Source organism: Suricata suricatta, chromosome 1 (assembly GCF_006229205.1).
Source record: "Suricata suricatta isolate VVHF042 chromosome 1, meerkat_22Aug2017_6uvM2_HiC, whole genome shotgun sequence".
In the NCBI taxonomy this organism is placed as follows: Eukaryota; Metazoa; Chordata; class Mammalia; order Carnivora; family Herpestidae; genus Suricata; species Suricata suricatta.
Genome location: NC_043700.1, coordinates 185,386,331 through 185,412,996, shown reverse-complemented (window position 1 = coordinate 185,412,996; position 26,666 = coordinate 185,386,331).

Genomic DNA, 26,666 nt, shown 5'->3' with positions numbered 1-26,666 from the left:
GAATTTTAATATTAGTACCTTTGAATATTAGGATCACTACCAATATGTTACTTTTATCTGTCAGCATGGCTGGGCTGCACCACCCAGATATTTGGTCAAACACTATTCTGGATGTTTTTGTGAGCATATTTTTGGATGAAATTAATATTTATATCAGTGGACTTTGAGTAATGCAGAATGCTCCTCATAATGCTATGGGTCCCCTCAAATCAGGTGAAGGCCTAACTGGAATAAAGCCTAACCTTCCACTGAGCAAGAGAGAATCCCAACAGCAGATGGCCTTTGAACTTGAACTGCAGCATCAGCTCCTCCTGGGACTCTAGGCTGCTGACCCACCCTGTAGATTCTGGACTCTCCAGTCTCCATAATCCTGAGAGCCAATACCTTAAAATAAATTTTCTCTGTATATACACATCCTATTAGTTTTCCTTTTCTGGAGAACCCTGACTGATACACAGTATTAGAATGGATATCGCTGGGGCGCCTGGATGGCTCAGTCAGTTAAGCATCCAGCTTCAGCTCAGGTCATGATCTCACGGTTCGAAGGTTCGAGTCCCACATCAGGCTCTGTGCTGACAGCTCAGAGCCTGGAGCCCATCTTCAGATTCTGTGTCTCCCTCTCTCTCTGATCCTCCCTTGCTCACACTGTCTCTCTCTGTCTCTCAAAAATAAATTTAAAATAACATTATTAGCAGTGGGTCAGCATTAGCATCAGGACTAGAATTAAGGCTCACATCCTGATACTGGGAGTGAGGTAGTGTCCAAGGAAGTGTCGTTGAAACCTGAATTCAAATCCCTATCTGTGAAATATAACTGCCACACACCTCCCACTATCCCCTGCTGCTTTCCAAGTCCAGGGGCTCACACCTGGAAGGTATTCAATAAATATTTACCCAGCCAAAGTGGAGCAAGCTGGAAGATCTACAAAACCCAATTTCCTTATAGTATGAAAAATTTAAGGCAGCAGACCTTTGAGAGACTTTCCTTCAAACTCTGAGTATTTTCATGAGTCCAAAGAAAGTCCATTAAAATAGTTTCCACTGAAGCAAAGAAAAGTCCATGAAGCTGAAACACATAATATATGAGAGTCATCACACATGTGTGCTGTAGGTCAATTATTAAAAGGACAAATGTTCTGCACAGGAAACATCTGAAACGTGTGTTATGGATGGGCTCCCTGGTAGGTGGACAATCTTAACCAGACTGAAGTATGAACCTCTCAGCAATAAATAGCCTGGGAGACCCTGCCTGGGATAACAGAGAGGGAGGCACCCTGTTCATCTCTAGTCTCCTTTTCGCAGTTCGGGATCTTGTGAATCCAACACTTCCCTTTTGTGTCAACAGGCTTATGTGAATGTTTAATTTATTATACACCGTCTGGGGGCCCAAGAGGAAAAGGGGGGATGATTTTTTCATGAAATAGCTGTATCCCAACTATCAAATTAAATTGAAAATCCAATGTAAGAAGAAAAAAATGATGCCATGATTGATATTAACCCTAATCATTGACAAATACATCTATGTCCAAGATGAAAAGAAGGTACAAATACATCTATCTCCAAGATGAAAAGAAAGTAAGGAACAAATAAACCAATGGTTCTGACTCACATTTTACACATTCGGCGCTTGTCGAGGTGCCTTCACACGATGCATTCCTTCTCTCTGCACATAATGGGCCAGGGCATTTCAAACCCTGCCATTGTTCAGATAACATTCCTCCCCCAAAGGCCCCACCCTCCTCTTCCCCACTTCTTTGTCCAGAGAACACACATCTTTGGAGAATCAAGCTATGGTTTTCAACCACGGCTACGTTCAAAACTCGTCTGAGATCAGAGTTGCAAGATTTAACAAATACAAATGCAGCATGGCCAGAGAAATCCGAGCTTCAGCAAATGATGAATCATATGTTTAGTGTATGTCCCATGTAAGATCTGCAACATACTCATTTGTTTTCAAAAGTGTTCGTTGTTCATCTAAAATGCAACTTTAACCAGATGTTCTATCTTTTATCTGGCAGCACCGTCTGAATGGCTTTACCTTTGCCTCTTCCTGCCCCCAGAAATTCCATCTTAATTACTAGAAGATGCCCCCCTCCCACCTTACACACCTATGCACAGACTCCCGTGTTTTTTTCTTCCTGACCCCTCCTTCTGCCTTCTCAGGTACCTCAACCTACTTTAAGCACCTGTTAACTCTTAATGTCTATGGGGCAGGATATTTATTGAGATGATAGCTCTTTGCTGCAATGAAATATTCAAAAAAATGGCACTATTTCTGTTTTGGTCTTTGTGCTTTTCCCTCCTCTCTAAGATCAGCCGAGCCTCTGTGCCCCCTGACTTCAGTGCCAGACCAATTCAGAAGACATTTGCAGGTGCTGAGGTCCTCCTATGTTCCAAAGAATTGCCTTCATCCAGATAAGTGTGCCAGCCTCCCCTGAACAAGGAAGAGGAGGAGGGAGAAGCACATTGGAAGTGGTAAAAGTTTCACCTGAACAGAGAGACAGAGGAGGGAGGTGGCCCAATACTGGAAAGAAACTATTACCGAAATAGCATCTTAAGCGGTCTCCCTGCTTCAGCTCTTGCCCTTTGCTCTCCCCACCTGCCCTTTAGAAGGAAAATCCGATCACGCCATTTGTCAGTCAGATTCCTCACATGGCTTCCATCTCCAAACAAGAAGTGAGGCTCGATCTGCCCCAACACCATCTGCCCATCTCCACTGCAGGCCCCAACTGTTCCAGGCACACATCAGGCAGGATGTTTCGCCCTCAGCAGTGACGTGTCCGTTTCTCTCTGTCAGCGACTCTCCCCTTTCAGACAGCTACCAGCTTGTTTTATCGTGTGTTTTGTCTCTGGGAAAAATGCAAGGCTCACCCTGACCTCTTCTCAATGCCACTCACCCTTCTTCCCTCCTTTGCTTTCTCTAGAGTTCCAAACTCTGCTAAGCTTCCATAGAACTCATTTGTTTTGTTTGTGGTCTATTTCTCTATGACTCTCTGTCACTGGGCATCTTGAGGGCAGGAGGTTTCTGTGTTTCACCTCTCTGTCTGCAACACAAAGGCTAGTGCCTGATTATAGTAGTCACTTAGTAAATACTGAGAAAGGAAGGAGGAAAGGAAGGAAAGAAAGATGGAAGGGAATGGTTCTGACTCACATTTTACACATTCGGTGCTTGTTGAGGTGCCTTCACACCTTGGGGAGGAAGGAAACAGGGAAAGAGCATCCTAGAGATCTATGATGCCCAGGGTAGTGAAAATGTAAAGAGTCTCCTTCCGAGTCCTAGGAAAGATAGCAGGACCTTTGAGGGATGTAGGTATTGAGACACAGGTGTACTCCAGACTGAACTGATGCCTATGTCTAAGTATGCCACGGAATCAATAAACCCCCCAGGGGTGTAGGGACCATGCAGTGCAGTAAGAGTGACCCTGGGATGGACGAGATCTCCCAAAGCTCTGTATTCCAGGCATGACACCAGGGCTACTCCTAAAAATCTAAGGAAGAAAAAGCAGAGACCCAAAAATGACCAAGTGAGACTGAGTTTTCCACCACCATGTGTGATGGGGGACTTAAGTCAGGTTAAGACTTGTGTAGAGAAACTAAAGATACATAAGATAGCTTGAAAAACAAATTAGGAAAGTTGGTACTGGCTAAATTATATATCTGTTAAAAATAGTCTTGTCCAGATGCCACCACTTACTAGCTGAGTGTCTCTGGGCAAGCCACCTCTCTGAATATGAAGTATCTCATCTGTAAACATGGGATCAGTGCAACTCACCTGTCACTCAGAATGTGTCAGGTTACGCTGTAGTAACAAATAGTGCCCAATCCTCCACATCTTGGACTAACAAAGAGGTATTTCTCGATCACACAACATGTTCATCAAGAGTTAGTGAGAGAGCTTTGCTCTTCATGTCCTTCAGGAACCCAGGCTGAAGGAGCAACCTACCTCTCAGCCAATTGGGGCAGCCATACTAGAGGAAACATAAGCTCAGGAGGGCTTCTCAGTGACAATCAAGTGCCTGCCCCAGAAGTGGTGCATGTCACCATAGCTCAAAGTTTGTTAGCCAAAGCTAGTCATAGGCCTCCATCCATCAGTAAGGGATCAGGGAGTATAATGATACCATGTTCCTGAGAGAGAAGGAGCAGGAAATATTTGGAAAACATACCATATGGTAGCACAGAGCAAGTGTGAAAATGAACTGAGGGAAAGTGCTTCTCACAGTGCATGGCATATAGAAGGCACACCACAGACTGTGGTTGGTCCTTGGAGTCTTGCGGGAAGGCAGAGATGAAATTCATTTCATGCCCAACCCTTAGCTTAGTGACTTAAGGCATTCCTTTCACCAATTGAACTATTATCCATTAAATTCACCAGCTCTTACTATACTTTAGACAAGAGTCCCTACCTTCGAGAACTCATGGGGAAAAGGAACATAAACATACCTATTTCAGCACAGCCCCACTCCCATCTCCACTCAAGCCTACATCACCAATAGTTACTTAGTGCCTTTCATGTTCTAGGAAAGCACCACGATGGCCATGAGGACACAGGGCAAAACCACCAGAGGGCAAGCCAGTCTTTGCCCTCAGTCAGCTTATGCTCTAAGGGGGATGAGGAGGCAGAGAGCAAACAATCAAATATGTAAGATAATTTCCTATCTGAGTGCTGACAAGCGTGTTTGCTGAAGTGGCAAGGAGACCTAACTAAAGGGAACTTAGGAATGAGACAAAGATTGTTCCAGGAGATACAAGAAGAGTGCCTGGCAAGTGCAGAGAGCCAGAGGCTGGAGAGAAAAATGACTGTCTCAGGATTAGAAGCAAAGTCAGCGTGACTGGGTCCAAGCACCGTAGGTGGAGGGATGGAGGAGGAAGGAATGAAAGATGCAGGCATGGTCTTGTGGGTTAGGGTTAGGACTTGAGATTTTACTTGAATGATAGCAGAAAGCAAGCACAGAGTAGGTGGAGTACAAATCAGGAAGCAATCAACAGTGCTTTAGCCAAGCTAAATGTGAGATGGTTAGTATCCAAGCAGAGTCCTCAAACAGCAGTTTGATAGCAAATCTGCAGTTCAGGGAAGAGTTTCAGACCAGAGATCCAAAGCTAAGAGTCATTAACAAGTGAAGTCAGAATATGGTTTCTTTTCAGAGAACATTGGCCTGTCCAAAGCAGGCCAAAAAAGTCAACATTGTTGAAATCAAATAATGAAAGATGTGCTGCCATTAAGAAGAGCAATCTTGGGCATGTTACTGCCAAATCACACACTACTGTTCCAAATGGTAACTGCAGAATTTTTAAGCAGAAACTTAAAAGATGGTGAATATGGTCTTACCATAGAGATATCTGAATTTCACAAAAGAGAAATTCAGTAATCTGAAGAGAAGCTATGTCCATCACAATAAGCTAGGTTCAGGGTACCTGGGTGGCTCAGTTGGTTGAGCGTCGACTTCAGATAAGCCAACATGAAAATATTAGTGGTTTAATGAGGTAGAGACACATTTTTTTTTATTCACACTGCATATCCATCAAAATTCAGTAGAGGGTTTTGCTCAACAGCATCACCCTGGAAACTAGGCTAACAGAGCAACTCCGGCCTCAAAGATAGGCAGTTCAGAGTAAGAGGACATGGGGTGCGGGGTGGAGTCTTACATAGCAATTGAATATCCTTGAATATCCAGTCCAGAGAGTATACATGTCACTTCCACTCATAACCCAAGGTCATCCCCAGTCACAAGGGGGCTGGGAAGCTTAATCCTACTATAGGCCCATTTTCCAGCATTTCTGCCTCTTTCCCCCTTTTGCTGCCATTTTTATTGCCTTGTAGATAGCCCTCAGAACTTTCAGGATAGGGCAACTCAAAAAATAACTTCTGATTATATGATTTATGACACTCTTTAATGCTTACATCACCCTCCCAACCAGTTTTCATCCTTCCCAACGAGCAGATGTGGAGATGAGGGCACAGACATATCTGTGGGACGCAGAGGCCCCACAACTAGAAGACAGCGAAGCTCAGATTCTAGGGCAGGCACCGCTGCAAAGCTGTTCTTATTCTTTCCACACCACCGCTGCCATTTATGGCCCTACTTTCCCCTTAAAACGAGTTGGCATTTTCATTGTAGGTCCATCCTGGCCAAACCAAAAAAGGAGAGGGGATATTTAGGAAAATATGTTTAATCAGAGAGAAGGAATAAGTGTGGCCAATGTGGAAGTGGCTTGATTTTCATTGGCTCTCTTTGTCTTCTGTGAGTTGATGGAGAAAGGAAGGGGGAATCGAACACAGAGCAGATCAGAGGCTTCTGATAATTCTGGGGAAGCGTATGCTTATTTTTAAAGATTCTACAGGGATTCAGATATGAGTAGGCCAGCCCCGTCTGAAACTCATGTTTCATGGAGTTGATTCCTTATGAACCATAAAACAGTTTTCACTTCTCCCTAGTGTTATTTGTAAAAATACATATCAGAGAGATCAGAAAATGATTATATAGTCTCTTTTCAAATGGCTCCAATAACCAGCCTGTTGTATTTCTTGGTGAAAGTGGCATATTTGGTTGTGTTTTGAGTTCCTGCCAGTTGGGACTGCCTTCATGCAAGACTTTGCACAAGTTTAGATTTCAGCTAGGACACAGAATCTGTGTCATTTCAGAGATCTGCTTTAAACGTTCTATAATTCAGTGGGTTAATTTGTTTTGCTTTTTTGTGAAAGATTTTCTGACACCTTGTTACAATTAATTTATATCCCCAATTACAGCCTGGGTCCCAAGGGGAAAGTCTGATCCATTGGTCTGAGCCACCTGTGGCATATTCTGCTATTTCACTAAAAAGTCCCATTTCTCAAGGTTCAAAGATACATGCTAAACCAAAAGCTCCCAAAAAGGACAAACCCCAAGCCAAAAAAAAAAAAAAAAAGCACAGAATGTAGAAGAGAAACGTTACACTATAAAGCTTTAACTCATAAACAGTTTAACCTCCAGAATCTGGTATTTTTATCTCTAATTTATATACTAGCAGAGCAAGGCAAGTAAGTGAATGAGCCCGGCCTGGACCTCTCACCAAAAGCAACTGTCTTTGCACATTCCGCAAGGCAATTTATGAGACATACCTACCAGGTGTTTGAGCAGAGAGAAGCTGTCTCTATAGTATAAGGTTGATCCATAATATCTCCTCAATAAATGGGGGTCAAATCTGAAGACTATAGGCAAGTCACCCCCACTTCAGAAACGGAAGGAGCCTTCTATACTAGCATATCCCAGCTACTCTGGCTATACAGGCGAACCTCCAGCCCACTGAGGTGAAATGACATGCTCGAGCTATCTTGGCTTGCTAGTTACCCAGTTAGACCCGAATCCAGGCCTTTCGTGAGGGTTCAAATGACCCCCTCTAGGAAAGAGCTTTAGGTTCGGTGTTAGTTCCCAGTTATAACTGATTGCCAAAGTGGCCTTGAATGGCCCCAGCTCTCTCTGAGCATAGACTTCCTTTACTGTAAAATGAGGATAGTAACATTTACCCACATGGAACTGACAAAGCCACTAGGTAAGTTTATATTCCCATAATATACCCTTAGTATTGTTCATAATCCACTTTGTGACATCATAGAAAATGCACGTATTGGTGTCTGTTCCCCATTCCTGGCAGAGAGTTCCTAAAACCCTTGTAATTTCTAAGTCCTTTGGAATTTCTTAAGTGATAGGAGTGTCATTTGTTCTAATGAGGGGACTCTTGGTGAGCTCCTTGATGGGAGCTGGTCACCAGAAAGACCAAGCCCTGATTAGAAGCCCACCCCTATTCTCCAGTGATGGAGGAAGGGCTGGAAATGTGATGAAGTCTCCATAAAAATCCCAAAAGGATGGGGCTGAGAGAGCTTCCAGGTTGGAGAACATACAGAGGTTTGGTGAGAGTGGCATGTCTAGTGAGAGCATGAAAGCTCTGGGCCTTTCTCACATACCTTGTCCTATGCGTCACTTCCATGTGGATGTTCATCTGTATCTTTTATCATGGGCTTTTATAATAAACATAAACAGTAAGTAAACTGTTTTCCTGAGTTCTGTGAGCCCCACTAACAAATTAACTGAACCCAAGGAGGGGGTGGTAAGAACCTCGGATTTACAGCTGATGCATCAGAAGCGCAGGAGACCAGCTGACCTTGGCACTGGTGTGTGAAGAGGGAAACGTCTTGTTCACTTGAGCCCTTAGCCTATGGGACCTGACACTCTCCAGGTAGATGGTGTGAGAATGAAGTGAAATTATAGGATACCCAATTTGGTGCAGGAAACTCCCACACCTTGCATCAGAAGTGCTGTGAGTGTGGTAGTGCTGTCAGTGGAAAGGAGAAACATTGGAAGTATGGCTTTTTCTGTCACACACGCTTAAAATTACATTGGTCCCTTTATGAGTCTACCCATAGACTAGACTGAGACCATCTAATAGAAAGGCCCCTACCTTGTTCCTCTTTTTGTCCCTGCACCTGGCACATGGGTGGTCAAATATTTGACAGATAAGTAATCATTTAAATGACATGTACAAATTTCACACACCAGGTGTCTCTCAGCTTTACTTCAATTCCAACTTAAGGCCCATTACTCTTTGCACTATATTATCCTGATACCCAGCTGGGAAATTCCACCTGTATCATTGGCCAGAAGCTCTTTCAACAGTGTGAGAATAAGTTTATATTTAGTCTAGAATTAAATAAGCATTTAATATAGATAAATCTAGCATATTCTTTTAATTCAGTAACATTCAAAATATATCCATCCGATTTGTGTATTTTGAAGTTACATAGCATTATATGTTCTATCTTAACACTCATCCCCACCAAGGGGTTTTTCCTGCTACGGCTTTCCCCATCTGGGGGGGTCATCTGTCCCTCCCTCAATCCAACTCCAAACCATCTTAAAATTTTCAGTTAAGCTAACTACCTAAATCTTAAGTCAGATCAATTTTTTTCCCTATAGGAGTGTTAGTTTATGCCCCACAATCTCCCAAGTCTTTATACATTCATTTGTGGATTTCTTTAGTTCCTACTCAACTCATGCAGGCCTCATATATCAATCCAGCTACTAAGTTTCTCCAGCTCAAAGAAGTTTTCTCCTTTTTTTTTTAAACCCCCTAGACTAAGAATACCTAATAAGTCTTACTCTATGAAACAACGCTAATCAGTTGGTGGGGATTACCTGGGACTCCAAGATGGAAAGAATCCAGGATTAGCAGGAAAATGCAGTGACTTTTTGTGTCTTGACCTTCCTTAAATGTTATTTCATCTAGAACTGAGCATACAGCTTGTGAATCACACAATGTGTTTAAACTTAGTATAGCCTCCAATTTCTAATACACATACACAGCAGTCTCAGAATTGGTTCGTTCTATAAAAAGATAGTCCAGAAATTAAATCTTCTATTTTACAGAGTAAGAAACTGATATAGAAAACCCTTAATTAGATGGCTAAAAGACATTCAGATGGAATAGACCAATTACTACCAATGCAATTGGATCAGTAAAGAAAAATAAAACTCCCAAGAAACAAAAGCCCAGGACCAGATGCCTTTGCAAGTGAAATTCTATCAAAAATGTGACGAATAGTTCATACCTAGTCCTCTCAAACTATTCTAAAAAATAGAAGAGTAAATAATGCTTCTAAATTCTCTCCATGGGGCCAGCATTACCCTGATATCAAAACTAGATAAAGACACACAAAAAAAAAGAGAACTACAGGCCAATACTTCTGATGAACTTAGGTGTAAAAATCTTCAACAAAATATTAGTAAACCAAATCCAACAATACATTTTCTAAATCAACTAGGATTTATTCCTAGGATGCAAGCATGGCTCAATATTCACAAAACAATCAATGTGATATAGCACACCAACAAGAAAAAGGATAAAGACCATATGATCATTTCAATACATGCAGAAAAATAATCTGAAGAAGTACATCCATTCATAATAAAAATTCTCAACAAAGTAGGTTTAGAGGAAACATACTTCAACATAATTAAGGCCATATATGAAAAACCCACAGCTAACATCATCCTCAATAGGGAAAAATAGAGCTTTTCCTCTAAAGTCAAGAACAAGACAAGGATGACCACTTTCACAATTTTATTCAACATAGTACTGGAAGTACTAGCCACAGCAATTAGACAACAAAAAGAATTGAAAGTCACCCAAATTGGTAAAGAAGAAGTAAAACTTCCACTATTTGTAGATGACATGATAAAGACTCCACCAAAAACTACTAGAACTGATAAGTGAATTCAGTAAGGTAGCAGGATACAAAATCAATGTACAGAAATCCATGGCATTTTTATACACTGATAATAAAGCAGCAGACAGAGGAATCAACAAAACAATCTCATTTACAATCGCACAAAAAATAATAAAATATATAAGAATACACTTAAGGGAATGAAAGACATGTACTCTGAAAACTATAAAACACTGATGAACAAGATTGAAGAAGGTACAAACAAATGTAAAGACATTCCATGCTCATGGATTGGAAGAACAAATATTGTTAAAATGTCTATCCTACCCAAAACAATCTACAGATTTAATGCAATCCCTGTCAGAATACCAACAGCATTTTTCACAGAACTAAAACAAATAATCCTAACATTTTTATAGAGCCACAAATAACCTCAAGTAGTGAAAGAATCTTTAAAAAGAACAAAACTGGAGGTTTCACAATCCCAGATTTCAAGAGATACTACAAAACTGTAGTAATCAAAACAGTATGGTACTGGCCCAAGATTAGTCACACAAATAAATGGAACAGAATAGAAAGCCTAGAAATAAATCCACAATTAATTAATCTTTGACAAAAAAGCCAAGAATATCCAATGGGGAAAAGACAGTCTCTTAAACAAATGTGGTTGGGAAAATGGACAGTAACAGGCAAAAGAATAAAACTGGACCACTTTCTTACACCATACGCAAAAATAACCTCAAAATGAATTAAGGACCTAAATGTGAGACCTAAAACCATAAAAACCCTAGAACAGAACACAGGCAGTAATTTCTCTGACATAAGCCTTAGCAATATTTTTCTAGATATGTCTCCTGAGGCAAAGGAAACAAAAGCAAAAATAAACTATTGGGATTACATCAAAATTAACAGCTTCTGTACAGCAAAGGAAACAAACAACAAAACTAAAAGACAACGTACTGAATGGGAAAAGATACCTGCAAATGACATATTGAATAAAGGGCTGGTATCCAAAATTTATAAAGAACTTATACAGCTCAACACCAAAACAAACAAACAAACAAACACAGATAATATAATTAAACAATGGGCAGAAGACATAAACAGACATTTCTCCAAAGAAGACATCCAGATGACCAACAGACACATGAAAAGCTGCTCGATGTCACTCATCATCAGGAAAATACAAATCAAAACCACAATGAAATATCATCTCACACCTGTCAAAATGGTTAAAATAAAAAACACAAGAAACAACAAGTGCTGGTGAGGATGTGGAGAAAAAGGAACCCTCATGTACTGTTGGTGAGAATGCAAACTGGTGCAGCCACTGTGGAAAACAGTATGGAGGTTTCTTGAAAAACTAAAAATAAGTTATAGAGAGAGAGGCAGGCAAGCCATAAGAGACTCTTATATAATGAGAACAAACTGAGGGTTGATGGGGGGTGGGGGAGAAGGGAAGTGGGTGACGGGCATTGAGAAGGGCTCAATCACTTGTGATGAGCACTGAGTGTTGTATGGAAACCAATTTGACAAATTATACTTTAAAAAAAAGAAAAATTAAAAACAGAACTACTTTATGATCCAGTAATTGCACTGTTGGGTACTTACTACCCAAAGAATGTGAAAACACTATTTCAGAGGGATAGATGATCCCCTATGTTTATTGACACTTATATTATTTACCTTATTTACAGCAACCAAATTATAGAAGCAGCCTAAATGTCCATTGATAGATAAATGGATAAAGAAGATGTGATGTGTGTATATATATATATATATATATATATATATATGGAATTTTATACAATGGATATAAAATATCATTATATTTTATGATGAATGAATAATGGAAATTATTCATCCATAAAAGAGAATAAAAGCTTGCCATTTGCAAAACATGGTTGGAGCTAGAGAGTATAACACTAAGTGAAATAAGCCAGTCAGAGAAAGACAAATACCGTATAGTTTCCCTCATGTGTGGAATTTAAGAAACAAAATAAACGTATGAAGAAAAAAACAAACAAACCAACAACAATAGGCTCTTAACTCCAGAGAATTAATTGATGGTTACCAGAGGAGAGGCGGGTGGGGGATGGGTGAAATGGTGACCGGATTAAGAGTCTAGTTATCATGATGAGCACTGAGTAACAAAGAATTGTCAAATCACTATATTATTCCCCTGAAACTAATATAACACCATATGTTAGTTACACTGAAATTAAAATTATTAAAAAGACATACAAATGGAACCAGAAGTCAAGAATATACCTGTCATTGTCATTATCCCTTAGCAACCAAGCTGGAAGCAATATTCAAACGAAGGAAAGAGGAATCTAGTAGAATCAGCAGTACCTGGTCTTCATCTAGTTAACTCTGTAAAAACACACGTTTTTTCTTTCTTTAGAACAACATGGCAAGAATATCAATTGGGAGAATCTAGCCCCTGAGAGCTTCTCTAACCAGCCAGTATTCTAGCAGATTCCCCTCCCTCCCGACCATGAATGCCTAGGTCAGCCTCCCACCAGAAAAACCAAGTAGGGAGAAGACAGAGCAGGGAAAGTACATGCTCCTGCAAGTAGAAATTTAAGCTGCTCTGAGTGTGTGCTAAGTGAGTGATCGCAGTGACAGAGCACCAAGATCAGAGCCTCTATCGGGACCCAGGTGGCGAGCAGGCGCTTCAGACACAGCCCAAATCACGGGGTCCTTCACTCTCTGGGTGAGACATTCTGTCTCCCCAGAATGAAGTGCTTGCTCTCAGGGGGCCCGCAGCTCTGCTCTGCATGTAACGAGATACACTCAAATTTCAGTTTCTCTTTGCTCGTGCAACACTTTATACTTCAACTGTGAGACATGGAATCGTGTCAAGAGAGATTTAAAATAAATTAATTCCTAAAGAATAACTCAAAAGGAGCAATGTCCTAAGTGAAGACTTTTCTAAATATTCCTTGATTCTTGTTTCCCTTCAAAGAACAAAGGGATTAACTCTAACTATCCTAAGAGGGAGGTTTTGTCAAGATGCTCAATTAATGGGTGAATTAAAACTAAACACAGCCGCCATTTATCCAGACACCACACCAAGAAGTTATCGACGTCATTTTATTTAATCTTCACGACAATCCCAAGAGATAGTTCTTATTGCCCCCATTTTATAGATTAGGGAACAGACTAAAAGAAGGAGATGTCTCTATGGTCATACACCAGGGCCAGACTAGGGTAAGGAAAGAGAGGGATGGAAGTATAGAATTTAAGGAGGCACTCACTCTCAAGGTGGTACAAGCACAGAGCCACCGCCTAAGTGTGAGTTCCACCTTAAGTGGATTTTCTAGGAACCTCCTTTGCCTTGTAGCCAAGTCCTGTGCAGCACACCAGTAGTACACCTGGGATTCAAACTCAGGTCCATCTGGTTCCAAAGCCCCGGATCATGCCCCTTATCCTGTTGTGGAGACAAGAGACTCTAATCATGATACTTGGTTCTAAAAGAAGAGTCTCCACTTAAGAGAATCCTGAGAGCTGACATCACTGAAAGGTGGCCTCAGGCATAGGAATCCAGTAAAGTAGCATGGGGGTGTGGCAAGTCCACACCTAAACACACACACACAGCATCACAAAAGGCCCTTCACCATCGTAAGAGAACCAATCCCTGAATTAACCTGTAATCACAGAGTAACCCAATATCCTAAAAAGAAAAACCGTTTGGTAGCTGTCTCCGCTATGTAACCAGAGTACAGAAAATCTGCTATGTCTATTTGAAACTTAAGTTATTGATCCATTTGTTCTGGGACAGAGGATATAGTGCATATTTTTCATCAGTGTAAAAACCAAAACCAAAGTTATGATTCAATTACCATGGCCAACTCCCCAGCCTGAGCTCTACCCTGCTCCTGGCTTAAGCCGTAAAATTTCTAATTGCTCACCCGGGGTGGAATAAAACATGTTGGTAGAGAGCAGTAAGATTGACTGCCATGAAGCTCACCATCACTGCTGTGGGCTAGGAAGGGAGAGTAAATTAGGCTTTTGCCTGGTAGAAAGCATACTTCCCTCACCTGTCATTGGTGGAAAGGATGCATGGAAATTCTATAATGTCTGAATTTGTCAAAATTACCCCAATTATGAGAGAGATTATTCAAAATGGCTCTTTTCCCTTGACGGCCACAATTTCCCATTGTAATTTTCATTTTCATTTGAAGATCATTTTTACCAAAAATAAAATGGCATATTTAGATTAAAAATGTGTATCAGCCAGATGCTGGACATGTGGTCTACTGGTCCAAAGTGAGTTGGCCTGATAGGCATCTGTCAGAAGCCACTGGCCTCAAGACAGTTAGGGGTTGTGGAGGGTTGGCTCACAGGGGACATACGGAGGAACAAATGTTTTTGAGACACAATACAATGGAGAAAGATTTCTTTCTAACAGCAAAATACCAAAGATTTATCCTGGAAAACTGACAGAAAATTGGCCCTTGAATGACTACTGTTGTATTTAGCTTCATCTGAAAAAACAATAAAATTGTGATATTTCAATTTAGGTTTCCAACCCAAGCATCATATTTTTATCGTCCCCAGCAAAGGAAAAATACGGTGGAACTTGCACAGCATGTAAAGGGACACTTTGCTCCTTTAATTCCTGAAGATTCATTAGAGCCTTGAAGTTTTTGGCATCCCCTAGGAACTGGGTAGACATGCAGCCCATGGGACCCTGCTCCAGACCGCCTGAACAAGATCCCCAGGTATTGGTGGGCATGTGAAAGTCTGGGAAGCCTGATGTTGACGTTAAGATTGGAGAGGAAGACCAAAGACTGGCTTCTTTCACCTAGAAATAAGCATTTTAGTTTCCTCCATGTCTTTTCATGCCTTGGAACCTCATATCTTTTTACTACTAAATAATACGCCATTGTCTGGATGTACTTTAGTGGGTTTATATAACTACTCACCTACTGAAAGACATCTTGGTTCTTCCAAGTTTTGCTAACTGTAAATCAACTTGCTCTAAACATCTGTGTGCAGGTTTTTGTGTAGACATAAATTTTCAACATTTTTGGATAAACACCAAGGAACACAATTCCTGGATTATATAATAAGAATATTCTTATAAGTTATCATAAAGTAAGAGTATGTTGCCCCATTTTATATTCCCATGAAAGTATCTTTTTTATTTTATATCGCTAGTTCCTTACACTATAGCACATAGTCAGCACCCAGCACCAGGCAGGTGTCCAATAGATATTTGTTGGAATAATGAAAGAATGAACTGTTGTATACTTTTTTTTAATCACAAAGTACTCACTTGGTTTAGCAAATATTTATGAAGCACCAATAAATTCAGACAATGTGTTAGATATTAAAGACACAAAAATGGAAGACATTAAGCTTTATTTTATGTTTTCTAATATTCAGAATACTTGGTTCATACACCTCAAGGGGTGCATCCTGCCTTTGTCATCATGTCAGCCTCTACAGGTCTGTCACATCATCTATTGAATGGGGTGAAAATGAGTTTACTTTTTAAGGTGGTTGGGTGGAGTAACTGAGACAATGTACATATCATGGCAATTACAGGCTTGTCACATAGTACAAGTTCAAAAGTAGTAGCTAGAATTATTGATACCATTTGTCTATGATAAAAGATTTTCCATCTTTTAAGCATCACAAAAAATGGGTATAAGTCCATATTTTTCACAAATCCATTCTTTTTTTAAAGGTGTAGTCTATTTCATGAGGGCTTTCCTTAAAAGAATAATAAATTGGGAACTCCAAGAAGAAGCTACAGAAATCTCAAATGGCACCCAGCAATCCTGACTTGAAAGCATCTTTGGAAGTTTTGGAGAAGCCCAACACCAGGCTAAGGGAAGGGAAAGTAGCATGTCCCCTTCACTGCTGGTGGAGCCTCCAGCCACAAGCCTCCAGCAATATATCGTGTGGCCCTTACAGAGAAACACCACCTCCTAGAGAAAAAAAAACTCATATTTACTATGACATTATTACAATAGGGGAGGGAATCCTTTTTTCCAACAGTTAATGGGTGTGACTCTGCAGGTGGACATCTTGCCAGACATATCTGAAATGGGAAACTAGATAAGTCACTTTCTGAGAGTTCTGGTAACTTATCTCCTCCTCAACAGAAACTAAGCAAAAATAACCCTAGGAATCAAGATTAGTGGCCACCAGGAAGTAGTCTCAGCTCTTTAAGGCATGGTTTTCATATGCATGTCTGCTAGCCCCTGTGCATTTCTTGGCACCCCCACACATCTGGGCATCTCTCTGCCCTGGGAATATTCACTGTTATCAGGGCTCCCCCAAGCAAGTTCCAAGAGGCCCTGAAGTTGTGTTTTTGGAGCAATGTTCAAATAGACCAAGGCATTTTCTTGTGTTAGTTAAAAGTATGGCCTCTGGGGTTACACTGTCTACACTCCACATCAGCTAGAGAACCCCGATCTACATTTTCACAGCTTAGTCTCACCATTGGTAAAATGAGGATCACACAGTGTCTAATAATAGCATCATTTTCAAGAAGTTAAAAAACATAACACACATGTAGAGTGCATAGCTATCAAAGCTTTTTCTAAGTCATTAGTAGGGGACTGACAGTTTGGTAAAAATGGTTTGAAGGATTGAAATGTTATAGACAGGAAAGAGAATATCAGAATAGGACCACTAGATTAGCTATAACGCTGATTAATGTCCTACAGGCAATAAGTCTATAACCTTTGGAGTTACCTTTTCCACTAGACAGAAAATGTTTGCATCTCTACCAGACAAAATCTACACATTGACAAATAATTTGAAAAGTCTGGGCCCTACCTGATCAACAATAAATGGTAAGTGAAATGAAGGTACTGTATAGAGCCACATCATCAAATATGGTAGCCACTAGCCTCATATGGCTACTTAAATTTAAATTTAACTAGAAATAAATAAAATTAAAAATTAGATTTCTTACATTTTACATGCCTAATTGCCAGATGTAACTAGTGGCTACTGTTTGGGAGATAGTAGAATAGAGCATTTTCATCATACCTGAGTGCTTTCGTGGATAGCATCACCCTCAAGAACTCTTAGGTGGCAGTAGTAGTTTCCTACAGGTGCCAAAATAAATTACTACAAATTTCATAGCCTAATCAACACAAATTTATCTCATGGTTCTTTAAGTCAGAAGCTCAATTGGTTTCTTGGCTCCAGGTTTCCCAAGGCCAAAGTCAAGGCATCAGCCACCTGGGCTCTTACTGGGGGGCTGTGGTTAGACTCCATCTCCAAGCTCCATTAGGTAGAAAGTAGGATGGATGCCCACCTCCTTGCTGGTTGTCAGTCAGGGGCTGGTCTTGCTTCTAGAAGCTGCTTGTGGTCCTTCACCTGGTTTCCATGTGGCCCTCTCTAACAACACAGGTCAATCCGATATCTCTGATTCCTCTTCTGCTGTATCTTTCTTACTGACAACTGGAGAAGGGTCTCTGATTTTATTAAGGGCTTCAGTGATTAGATCGTGCCCTCCCAAACAATCCTGTATAGTCCCCCTATCTGAAATTCTATAACCTTAATTATATCTGCAAATTTTCTTCTACCATAAGACATGATAAATCTTCAGAATTCAAGGATGCAGACATCTTTGGAGAGCTGATATTCTCCCTGACACATTGGGCTTGTTAGATAATGTTGAGTGTGATCTCAAGAGACTGTGAAATCCAACTTTTGTTTTATTTGTAGGCATTGGGTAATTTTTCTTAACAACTTCCCAGGGCTATCATGAGGATTAAATGTATGACCCATCTAAAGTGACTAGAGCAGGGCCTGGTACAGAATAAGGGCTATAGAAGTATACCATTAAACTCTGTGCCTCAGTTTCCTTACCTGTTAGATTTGAGTAGCAACTCTGTCTTCAGCATGAGGTTGTTGAGAGGATTAAGAAGCTAACTCATATTAAGAATTAAGCATAGAGGCACCTGGGTGGCTCAGTTGGTTAAGTGTCTGACTTCAGCTAAGGTCATGATCTCACAGTTCATGAGTTCACACCCCACATGGGGCTCTCTGCTTTCAGCACAGAGCCTGCTTTGGATCCTCTGCCTCCCTCTCTCTCTTTCTCTCTTGCTCTGTCTCTCTCAAAAATAAATTTTAAAAAATTTTTAATAAAAAAAAAAGAATTAGGCTCAGAATATCTCTGGTCTTGGTGAAGAGACGAAGCCAGCAGTGTTGGCAAGCAATAGTCCTGTCTGTGGGGTGGAGAAATATCCAGCACTTCCCTGTCCACCCACCACACCCTGCATTTCAGGTGCAGATGGAGGGATGCCAAGGAAACCTACAGAAGCCCAATGAGGACAACCACTCCCACCATGAGCTGTCTCTCTCAAGCAAAATATCTCACACTTCTTCCCTCAAGAATGGGAGCCTGCAGGGTTGAGGTCAGACAGGACATGGGGAACAGAGACTATGGCATGATGCCTCTTGGGTTCCTCCCACGGAAGCCCGAAAGGCCACTACAGGTTTGGGTCATTCTTTCTGTAGCTTTTTGAGGTGTAAAACCAACATGAAAAGAGCCGATGTTTATTGGCCTGGCGTTAATAGCTGAACTCAAACACTTTGGATCTTGATCTTGTGTTGTCTCTGAAACTGCTCCTGCCTCTTCAAGGGGAACTATCCCTCCTTCTCTTGTGTCCACACTGCACCCCCACAGGGACTTCCAGTGATGGCAATTCTGTCATTTCTTTGTACTCATTTTTTAATGTCTTTATTTTGTTTTGAGAGAGAGACAGAGAGTGAACAGAGGAGGGGCAGAGAAAGAGGGAGACACAGAATCTGAAGAGGCTCCAGACTCTGAGCTGTCAGCACAGAGCCCAACGTGGGGCTCGAACCCACAGACTGTGAGATCATGACCTGAGCCAAAGTCGGACACTTAACCGACTGAGCCACCCAGGCACCCCTCTTTGTACTCATTTTTGTTGTGTGTATAAATCTCATGAGGGTCAAGCACACATATATGCTAGAAATGTGCCTTTCTTTTCTAGAATTCAAAATAATCTTTATTCTGAGCCCCTAGTCCCACCATGAGGCCATTTCAGTTGGTATAGGGTGTCCTGCTTCTCTAACTGGAGACTGATGCACAACTTGAGGCTGAGGTAGAAGCAAGGCCACAGGAAGCGGCAAGTCTTCACTGCCACCAAGCCACACCCTCAGCAGGCATGTCCAGCATCAGGAGGACCCTTTGCGATCAGTTTTTACAGGCTACTTCTGGGTCTATCTCATGTTCTGCCTTAAGTGTAACTGTCCTGTAAGTCTGCTATTCTGCACACAGAGAAGCATTTGAGATTGCTCAGACACACAGTCTCTAAAATCCTTCATAGCTATCACATCACAGACCCATCTGCCCAGGCACACCACACAGCCGTTTACACTTGACTCATACAGCCTTTTCTGAAATAATCTCCTGGCACAAGTGCACACACGCGTACAACCCTCCATACCTCTGGCTTCTCTCTCTAGTCGGGGTAACCATCCAAGCCCCCTTCCCCAGTCCAGAGCAGGGGACGCGCTCCCAGACTGGTCACATGGATAATCACTTAGAACTAATTACTCACTTGTGTCAGAGGGATGGCCCCAAACATCTGGTTCAGATAATCCTCCCCCAGCCCAGCCTGAAACGTTCTACCAAATGTTGCAGGAAAACTGCATCCCAGCTGTCCAGGACCAACTCTGCAGGCTGACCCCTGGGAACAAATCTGCACCCGACAGGGACCATCAGATTACAGGGTGGTCATTTTCCATGACTCAGGACTGCAATCACTCACCTCCTTCCTCTCCATCACCCCCTGGAGAAGAACCTCACCCTGAAATCAGACTCTAAGCTCTAAGGAACTGCCACCAGGAAGACTGCCCCAAAGCTTTGTGAGGTGGGCATTTTACTTTTCATGTGATGCCTCCAAATCACCTTGCTCCATTCATTCATTTACTCAACATTTACTTAACGAGATTCCACAACTAGTGGGAATTCTAGAGAAAGTCTGAAAGATCACCTACCACAACCCTCTCTTGCTATACAGCAGTCTTGCGGGGGTGGGGGTATCATCCACAGACACACAACTACTTCAGTAGGGTAGCCTGGACTAGAATCTTCTGTGCTGACCACTCACACCCAGAGGGAAACTGAGGCCTAAGTCTCAGAAGCACAGCTGGCTGAGGAGGGCACCTCAGACACACAGACCTTCTCTACATCCTCTTCTCTCCCTCAGCCCCCGCAGACCAAGGAAAAAACATCAATTTTGTTTCCTGCTGTCTGTTGTTATTGCCACAGCAACTCCATTCACACGAGCAGAGATCCTTGTTACTAATCAGGTTGCTGTACAAAAAATTTTTAAACTTTCCAGAACCTTCAGGGCATTACCACCTTGAGATTTGTCTCAGACTTATCAGCGGTTGTCACTTGGCTCCTCCCACTGAGATGCCATCTGCCTGTGAGGAGAGGCTTGAAAATACGTCACTGTTAGAGATGTCCCAACACGGGCTTAATTCCATGTGGCTTCTCCAAACCCTGTCTGTTAGTCAGCCCCCCGCCTCCCACCCTGCTATCTGGGTCTGGGCCTGGGAGAGCTATCTCTACTGTCACCTCAGCCCATCTCAGCAGCTCCCCAGCTGACCTCTTAGCTTCTACCCACCACTGTCACTGGAATCATCTCTATAAAATGCAAATCTAAGCAGGACCCCTCCCCAACCAACCCACTGAAGTCACCCTCATAGCCTCCTAAGCCAGATATAATTTTGAAGAACCTTAATGGCAAGACCTTACATGAACTTGCACCCACTGACCTTACCAGCCTCACCTTCCAGCACTCCCCACGACCCTCCTCTTGACCTTGTGACCCAGTGAGAACAAATGCCACACTGTTCTCCACTACCCTGTTTCCTCTTTTCATACCATTCCACACACCCAGAATGCCCTTCCCTATAGTTCCACCTGGAAATCTCCAAGTCACCCTCACACATTCAGTTGTCATCACATTGGTTAACTATTCACCACTGTCCTAAGAAAGTGAACTGTGGCTTCCTCTACTCCTGGGTTACTTTGCCCACTTATCTAGCATGTTGTGCAGTGTTTACTAAACTAAACATTGTGTACTGTTTAGCACACGTATTTTAATAAATCAATGACAAAACTTGTATTTTTTAATATCTTCATTTCTCATTCCTAACATAATGCAATAGCATATGGTAAGCGCTCAAATTACATCTGAGAAAGAGAAGGGGGAAGGCAGGGGAGGGGAGGGAAATAGAAAGGAAAGGAGGGGAAGGGAAGGGAAAGGAACGAGAAGAGGAAAGGGAAGGGAAGGGTAGGGAAGGGAAGGGAAAAGGAAGGTGAAAGGAGATGAAGGGAAGGGAAAGAGAAGGGGAAGAAAGTGGAAGGGAATGGAGGGAATGGGAGGGGAGGGAAAAGGAAAGAGAAGTGGGAGTGGAAGGAAAGGGGAGAGAAGGGAAGGGAAGGGAGAAGGGAGGGGAGAGGAGAAGGGAGGGAAGGGGAGGGGAGAAGGGGGAAGGGGGAGCAGGGGAAGAGAAGGAAAGGGGAGAGGAGAGGAAAAGGGAGGGAAGGGAAGAAGGGAGGGGAGGGGAGGGAAGGGGAGAAGGGAGGGGAAAGGAAAAAAAAAAGAGAAAAAAAGAAAGGCCCAGATGCCCCTAATCCAAGCTCACCTGTACCTTCTTCTGTCATTCCCACCCTCTACCTGCACATGACAGCAGGGGTGCGATTCATCAGGCTGCGTCTTAACTTGGGGCACTGCAGATGAAGGCGTTGAGGCAATATTTGCAGTGCAAGGAAGAATTTTTTTCCTATATGCTCCTATTAAAACCATCAATAAATTAGATTAGTGGTTTTGACATTTTTCTGCCTACTTGCTGACCTAAGCCTCTAAATAGAGCCTCTATAGTCCTTTCTCATAGCCCATCTCAGTGTTTATAAGGTGGTAGAAGTTGTGGGACTTACCTGTCGCTGGGCCAAGGTCAGAGGGAGCAAAGTACAGCTTTATTAGACTTTGGAAAACTTCCCACTAGGAGGCTCCTTCTCACATATGTGTGTCGTAGCTGGTAAAATAGCTTCTAGCAGCTTCTAACCCTGCTGAAAGGGTGGACCGTGGCCACTAACCCGCACCTAATATATCAGCGGAAATCTTGCTCCTACCTCCTTTTGTTCCATACTCCTCTCCGTGGCCAGGCTGTGTGAGGCCACTAGGAAATTGTGAGCGTTCCTTTTCCTCAGGACAAAGGAACACACTTTATGTTTCAGTTCTTGCCACTCGGATTCACTACAGGTAGGGATTGGGGGGTTGTGTGTTGTGGCAGAATTAGAGGCTCCTAGAAACAGGGGTACCTTAAAAAGTCATCTATCTGAGTTTCTCACTTTACCAAGGAGGAAGCAGCGGGGTCTCCCAAGGAATGAGCAGGAATGAGCCCTCCACTGTCACTAAGCAGAAGTGAGTGACCTGGCTAAAGAAGCATTCATTCTGAGGGGCTCCTGGGTGGCTCAGTCAGTTAAGCGGCCAGCTTCGCCTCAGGTCATGATCTCACAATTTGTGGGTTCGAGCCCCACGTCAGGCTCTGTGCTGACAGCTAGCTCAGAGCCTGGAGCCTGCTTCAGATTCTGTGTCTCCCTCTCTCTCTCTGACCCTTCCCTGCTCGTGCTGTCTCTCTCTGTCTCTCAAAAATAAATAAAAGACATAAAAAATTTAAAAAAAAATAAAAAGAAGTATTCTGAAAGTCACTTCCTACCTGGGTTTGATCACTCTGGGCACCAGAATCTTAACTGAAATAGACAATTCTGCTCACACAGCTCAAGCATCTCTACAGAACAATACCTGTGGATGATTAGGGGAGGGGGCGTAACTCAACATCTTCTAATAACAGAATTCATTCAAAAGCACTGACCTCCAGGTGCCTGGGTTGCTCAGTCAAGTTGAGTGTCCAACTCTTGATTTCAGCTGAAGTCATGATCCCAGGATCATGGGATCAAACCACACATTTGGGCTCTGTGCTTGAGCATAGAGCTTGCTTAAGATCCTCTCTCTTTCCCTCTGCCCCTCTCCCCTACTCGTGCTCTTTCTCCCCAATAAATAACTGAATAAATAAGCACTAACCTCTTGCTCTGAAATGAAAAGTAGCTATATTTTTATTGAGTGACAATCTAAGCTTGTAGTCCTACAAAAACAATCAGCTTCTGATTCTTCCTTACTAGGAAGTAGGTGGAAGTCCTGAGCTACAAAGAGGAGGAAAAACTCTGTTCTGGTCTACTCTGGGTACTTGTCTCCTTCCAGGCTATGTGAACCCTCTTAGGGACCCACAGTTCTTTCTTGCGAATGCCACTTCTTTTCCTGAGTCAAGTTCATAAGTTTCGGCTTCAGCTTGTACTTTTCTGTAAGCTTCTTTGCTCTGGCAATCAAAGGTTATTTCTATATTTTGACAACTTTCTACAAAGAGGTTAGATGGGGGAGAGGGTGTTTCGGCGTACAGATAGGTCTGATCCATTGTCTGGAAGGAGAGTGACTTTCCTGTGTAATATTAATAAACACTAACCAGAAGTGGAGGGTATTTGCTGCTTAACTATTTCATGCCTCTGCTCCATGGACTACATTACCTGGAAAGTGTCCGACCATGGGGAGCTGTTGGGATTTCTTTTTTAATATAGCTTGATTTGGTGCAATAACTTTCCAGGAAATAATTCACCTAAATTAAAAGAGTGATGTTTCCCCGGAAAGCACTCTGGCCTCCAGCCTAATGAGATTTGCTAACTTTGAAAATCATTTCATCTAATAGTACTGGACTCAGAAGGCATTGAGCTAAAGACTTAGTGCTATTATTTCATTGGTTCTCATCATGGCCCTATGAAATAGATACTTTTGGTATTACCATCTTACAAATAAAAATGCTAAGGTTAAGCTGTACAGTATTGTACACATTATGTGTCAGGATTAGGGCCATTTGGTGCTACAGGCAAAGCAGAGCATTTAATGATTGTACCAAGATGTTCAGGCACTTACAGTAATGGACAGTGGGCTACTTCTGTGTTTAAAAGTGAGAATCTATTCTTTAAATACAAGCCAAGTTTCTACAAAGGCACTCCTCCCTGAACAACCAGCTCAAGTGCCATGATCTTCAGAATGACCCGTAACTGCATACATTCTTTCATCTCTGCTACCTTTAAACCATTTATTTTCAGTCTTCCAAGAATCAGAGAGTGCGTTAAACCCAAGATTTACCTGTGAGGAGGAAGGAGAGATCATGACTTTGCGTGACTGAGTAGAAGTCAGATCCTGATGAAAATGATTCCTGTCAGAAATAACTGAATGTCTTTGAGGTCTGGGACACAAACATGTAAACCCACTTTGTGCTTTTCAGATGCCCTTAAGTGAAGCCTGGCTTTGTAGTTTCCATTCTCTATCATTTCCAATCCTACTTCTTTACGTGTCTTCTACCTAATTCAATACTTGAGACTTACTTTGACTCTGCCGTTGTTGGGTGGAATGTTCCGTAGATGTCTGTTAGGTCTGGTTGATTCATCGTGTTGGTGAAGTCTTTTATTACCTTGTTGATCTTCTTCCTGGTTGTTCCATTTGTTATTCAAAGGCATGGAAGGCTCCAGTTATTGTGTTTGTGAACTGCCTATATCTCCCTTCCATTCTGTTACTTTTTGCTTCATGTATTTTGGAGCTCTAACATTAGATTTACTTTAATTATATGTTTATAATTGTTGTATCTTCCTGGTAAACTGACCTTTTCACGTGTACATAACACCCTTATTTGTCTCTTGTGACAGTTTTTAAATTTTGTTTTGTTTCTTTAGTCTATTTTATCTGCCATTCGTGGAGAAAATCATCTTTCTTTTGATTATTGTTTGCATGATATAACTTTTTCTACCCTTTTGCTTTCAACATGTTTGTGTCTCTGAATTTAAGTGTCTCTCTTAGAGACACCATATAGTTGAATTATTTTTAAAAATCTATTCTGCCCAGCTCTCTCTTTTAATTGAAGCATTTAATACATTTATACTTAATGTAATTTCTTATAAGGTAGGATTTGTGTCTGCTATGTTGCTATTTGCTTTCTGTTTGTCCTGTATCTTTTTTTTTTCTTTTTCTACCCTTAAATCATGACATTCTTTTGTGTTAAAGAGATATTTTTAATTTCTTTGTTTCTTTCACCATTTTTTATTCATTTTCTTTGTGGTTGCCTGGGAATTACTATACATATTTTAATTTATAGCAATCTAGCTCAGATTAATATCAACTTAATTTCAACAGTATACAAAATTTTGCTCCTACGTAATGCTATTCCTTCTTCCCTCCCTTGCTTTGTTATTGCCATACAAATTGTATCTTCATAATGTGCCCATCCACATAAATTTGTAATAATTGCTTTATGCAGTTGTCTTTTAAGTCAAACAGGAGAAAAAAAGGTACAAACCAAAAATACATTTACAGAACATTTTATATTTGTCGATGTCATTACCTTTACTGATGTTCTGTATTTCTTGTGATTCAAGGACTCTCAGGTCTCCTTCCCTTTATTCCAGCCTCCAGGATTCTTTATTTCTATAAGGCAGATTGGTTAGAAAAACTTTTTCTCAATTTTTGTTTATCTTGTGATGTTTAAATTTGACCTTCACTTTTTGAAGTATAGTTCTGTGAAATGAAGAATTCTTGTTTGAGATTATTTTCTGTCTGTACCTTGAATATGCCAACCCCTTGCTTTCTGGACTTCATGGTTTCTGAGGGGAAATCAGCTGTTAAGCTTATTGAAAGTCCTTCCTACATGACTGATCACTTCTCTCTTGCTGTTTTCAAGTCTCTGTCTTTGATTATAACAAATAAAATCATATATCTCTTCAATTTTAGCCTCTTTGGGGTTCATTAAGCTTCTTATAGACAATAGCTTTTCATCATATTTGGGAAATTTCCAGCCATTATTTCTTCAAATACATTTTCTACCTCTCTCTTCCCACTGCACATCCAACACCCCATCCCCGCCTTTGCAGATTCCTGTTATTGTTTATGTTGATATTTTTGATGATGTCCCACGGGTCTCTCAGGCCCCATTCATTTTTCGTCATTCTTCTTTTATTTCTTTTCTTCAGACTAAATAATTTCTATTACTTATCTTCAGGCTTGCTGATTTTTTCCACTTGTCTACTCACATGTTGATACCCTATAGTGAACTCTTCATTTTAGATATTGTATTTTGCATCTCTGGAATTTCCACCTGGTTCCTTTTTATAATTTTCATCCCTTTGCTGATATTTTCTATTTGGTGAGACATCACTCTCATGCTTTTTTTTTTTAGTTCTTATATATGTTTTCTTTCAGCTTTTTGAACCTATTTAAAATAGTTGATTTAAAGTCTTTGTGGGGCACCTGAGTGGCTCAATCAGTTAAGAGCCTGGCCCTTTGATCTCAACTCAGGTCATGATCTCACAGTACAGAGCAATGAGCTCTGTACTGATGGTA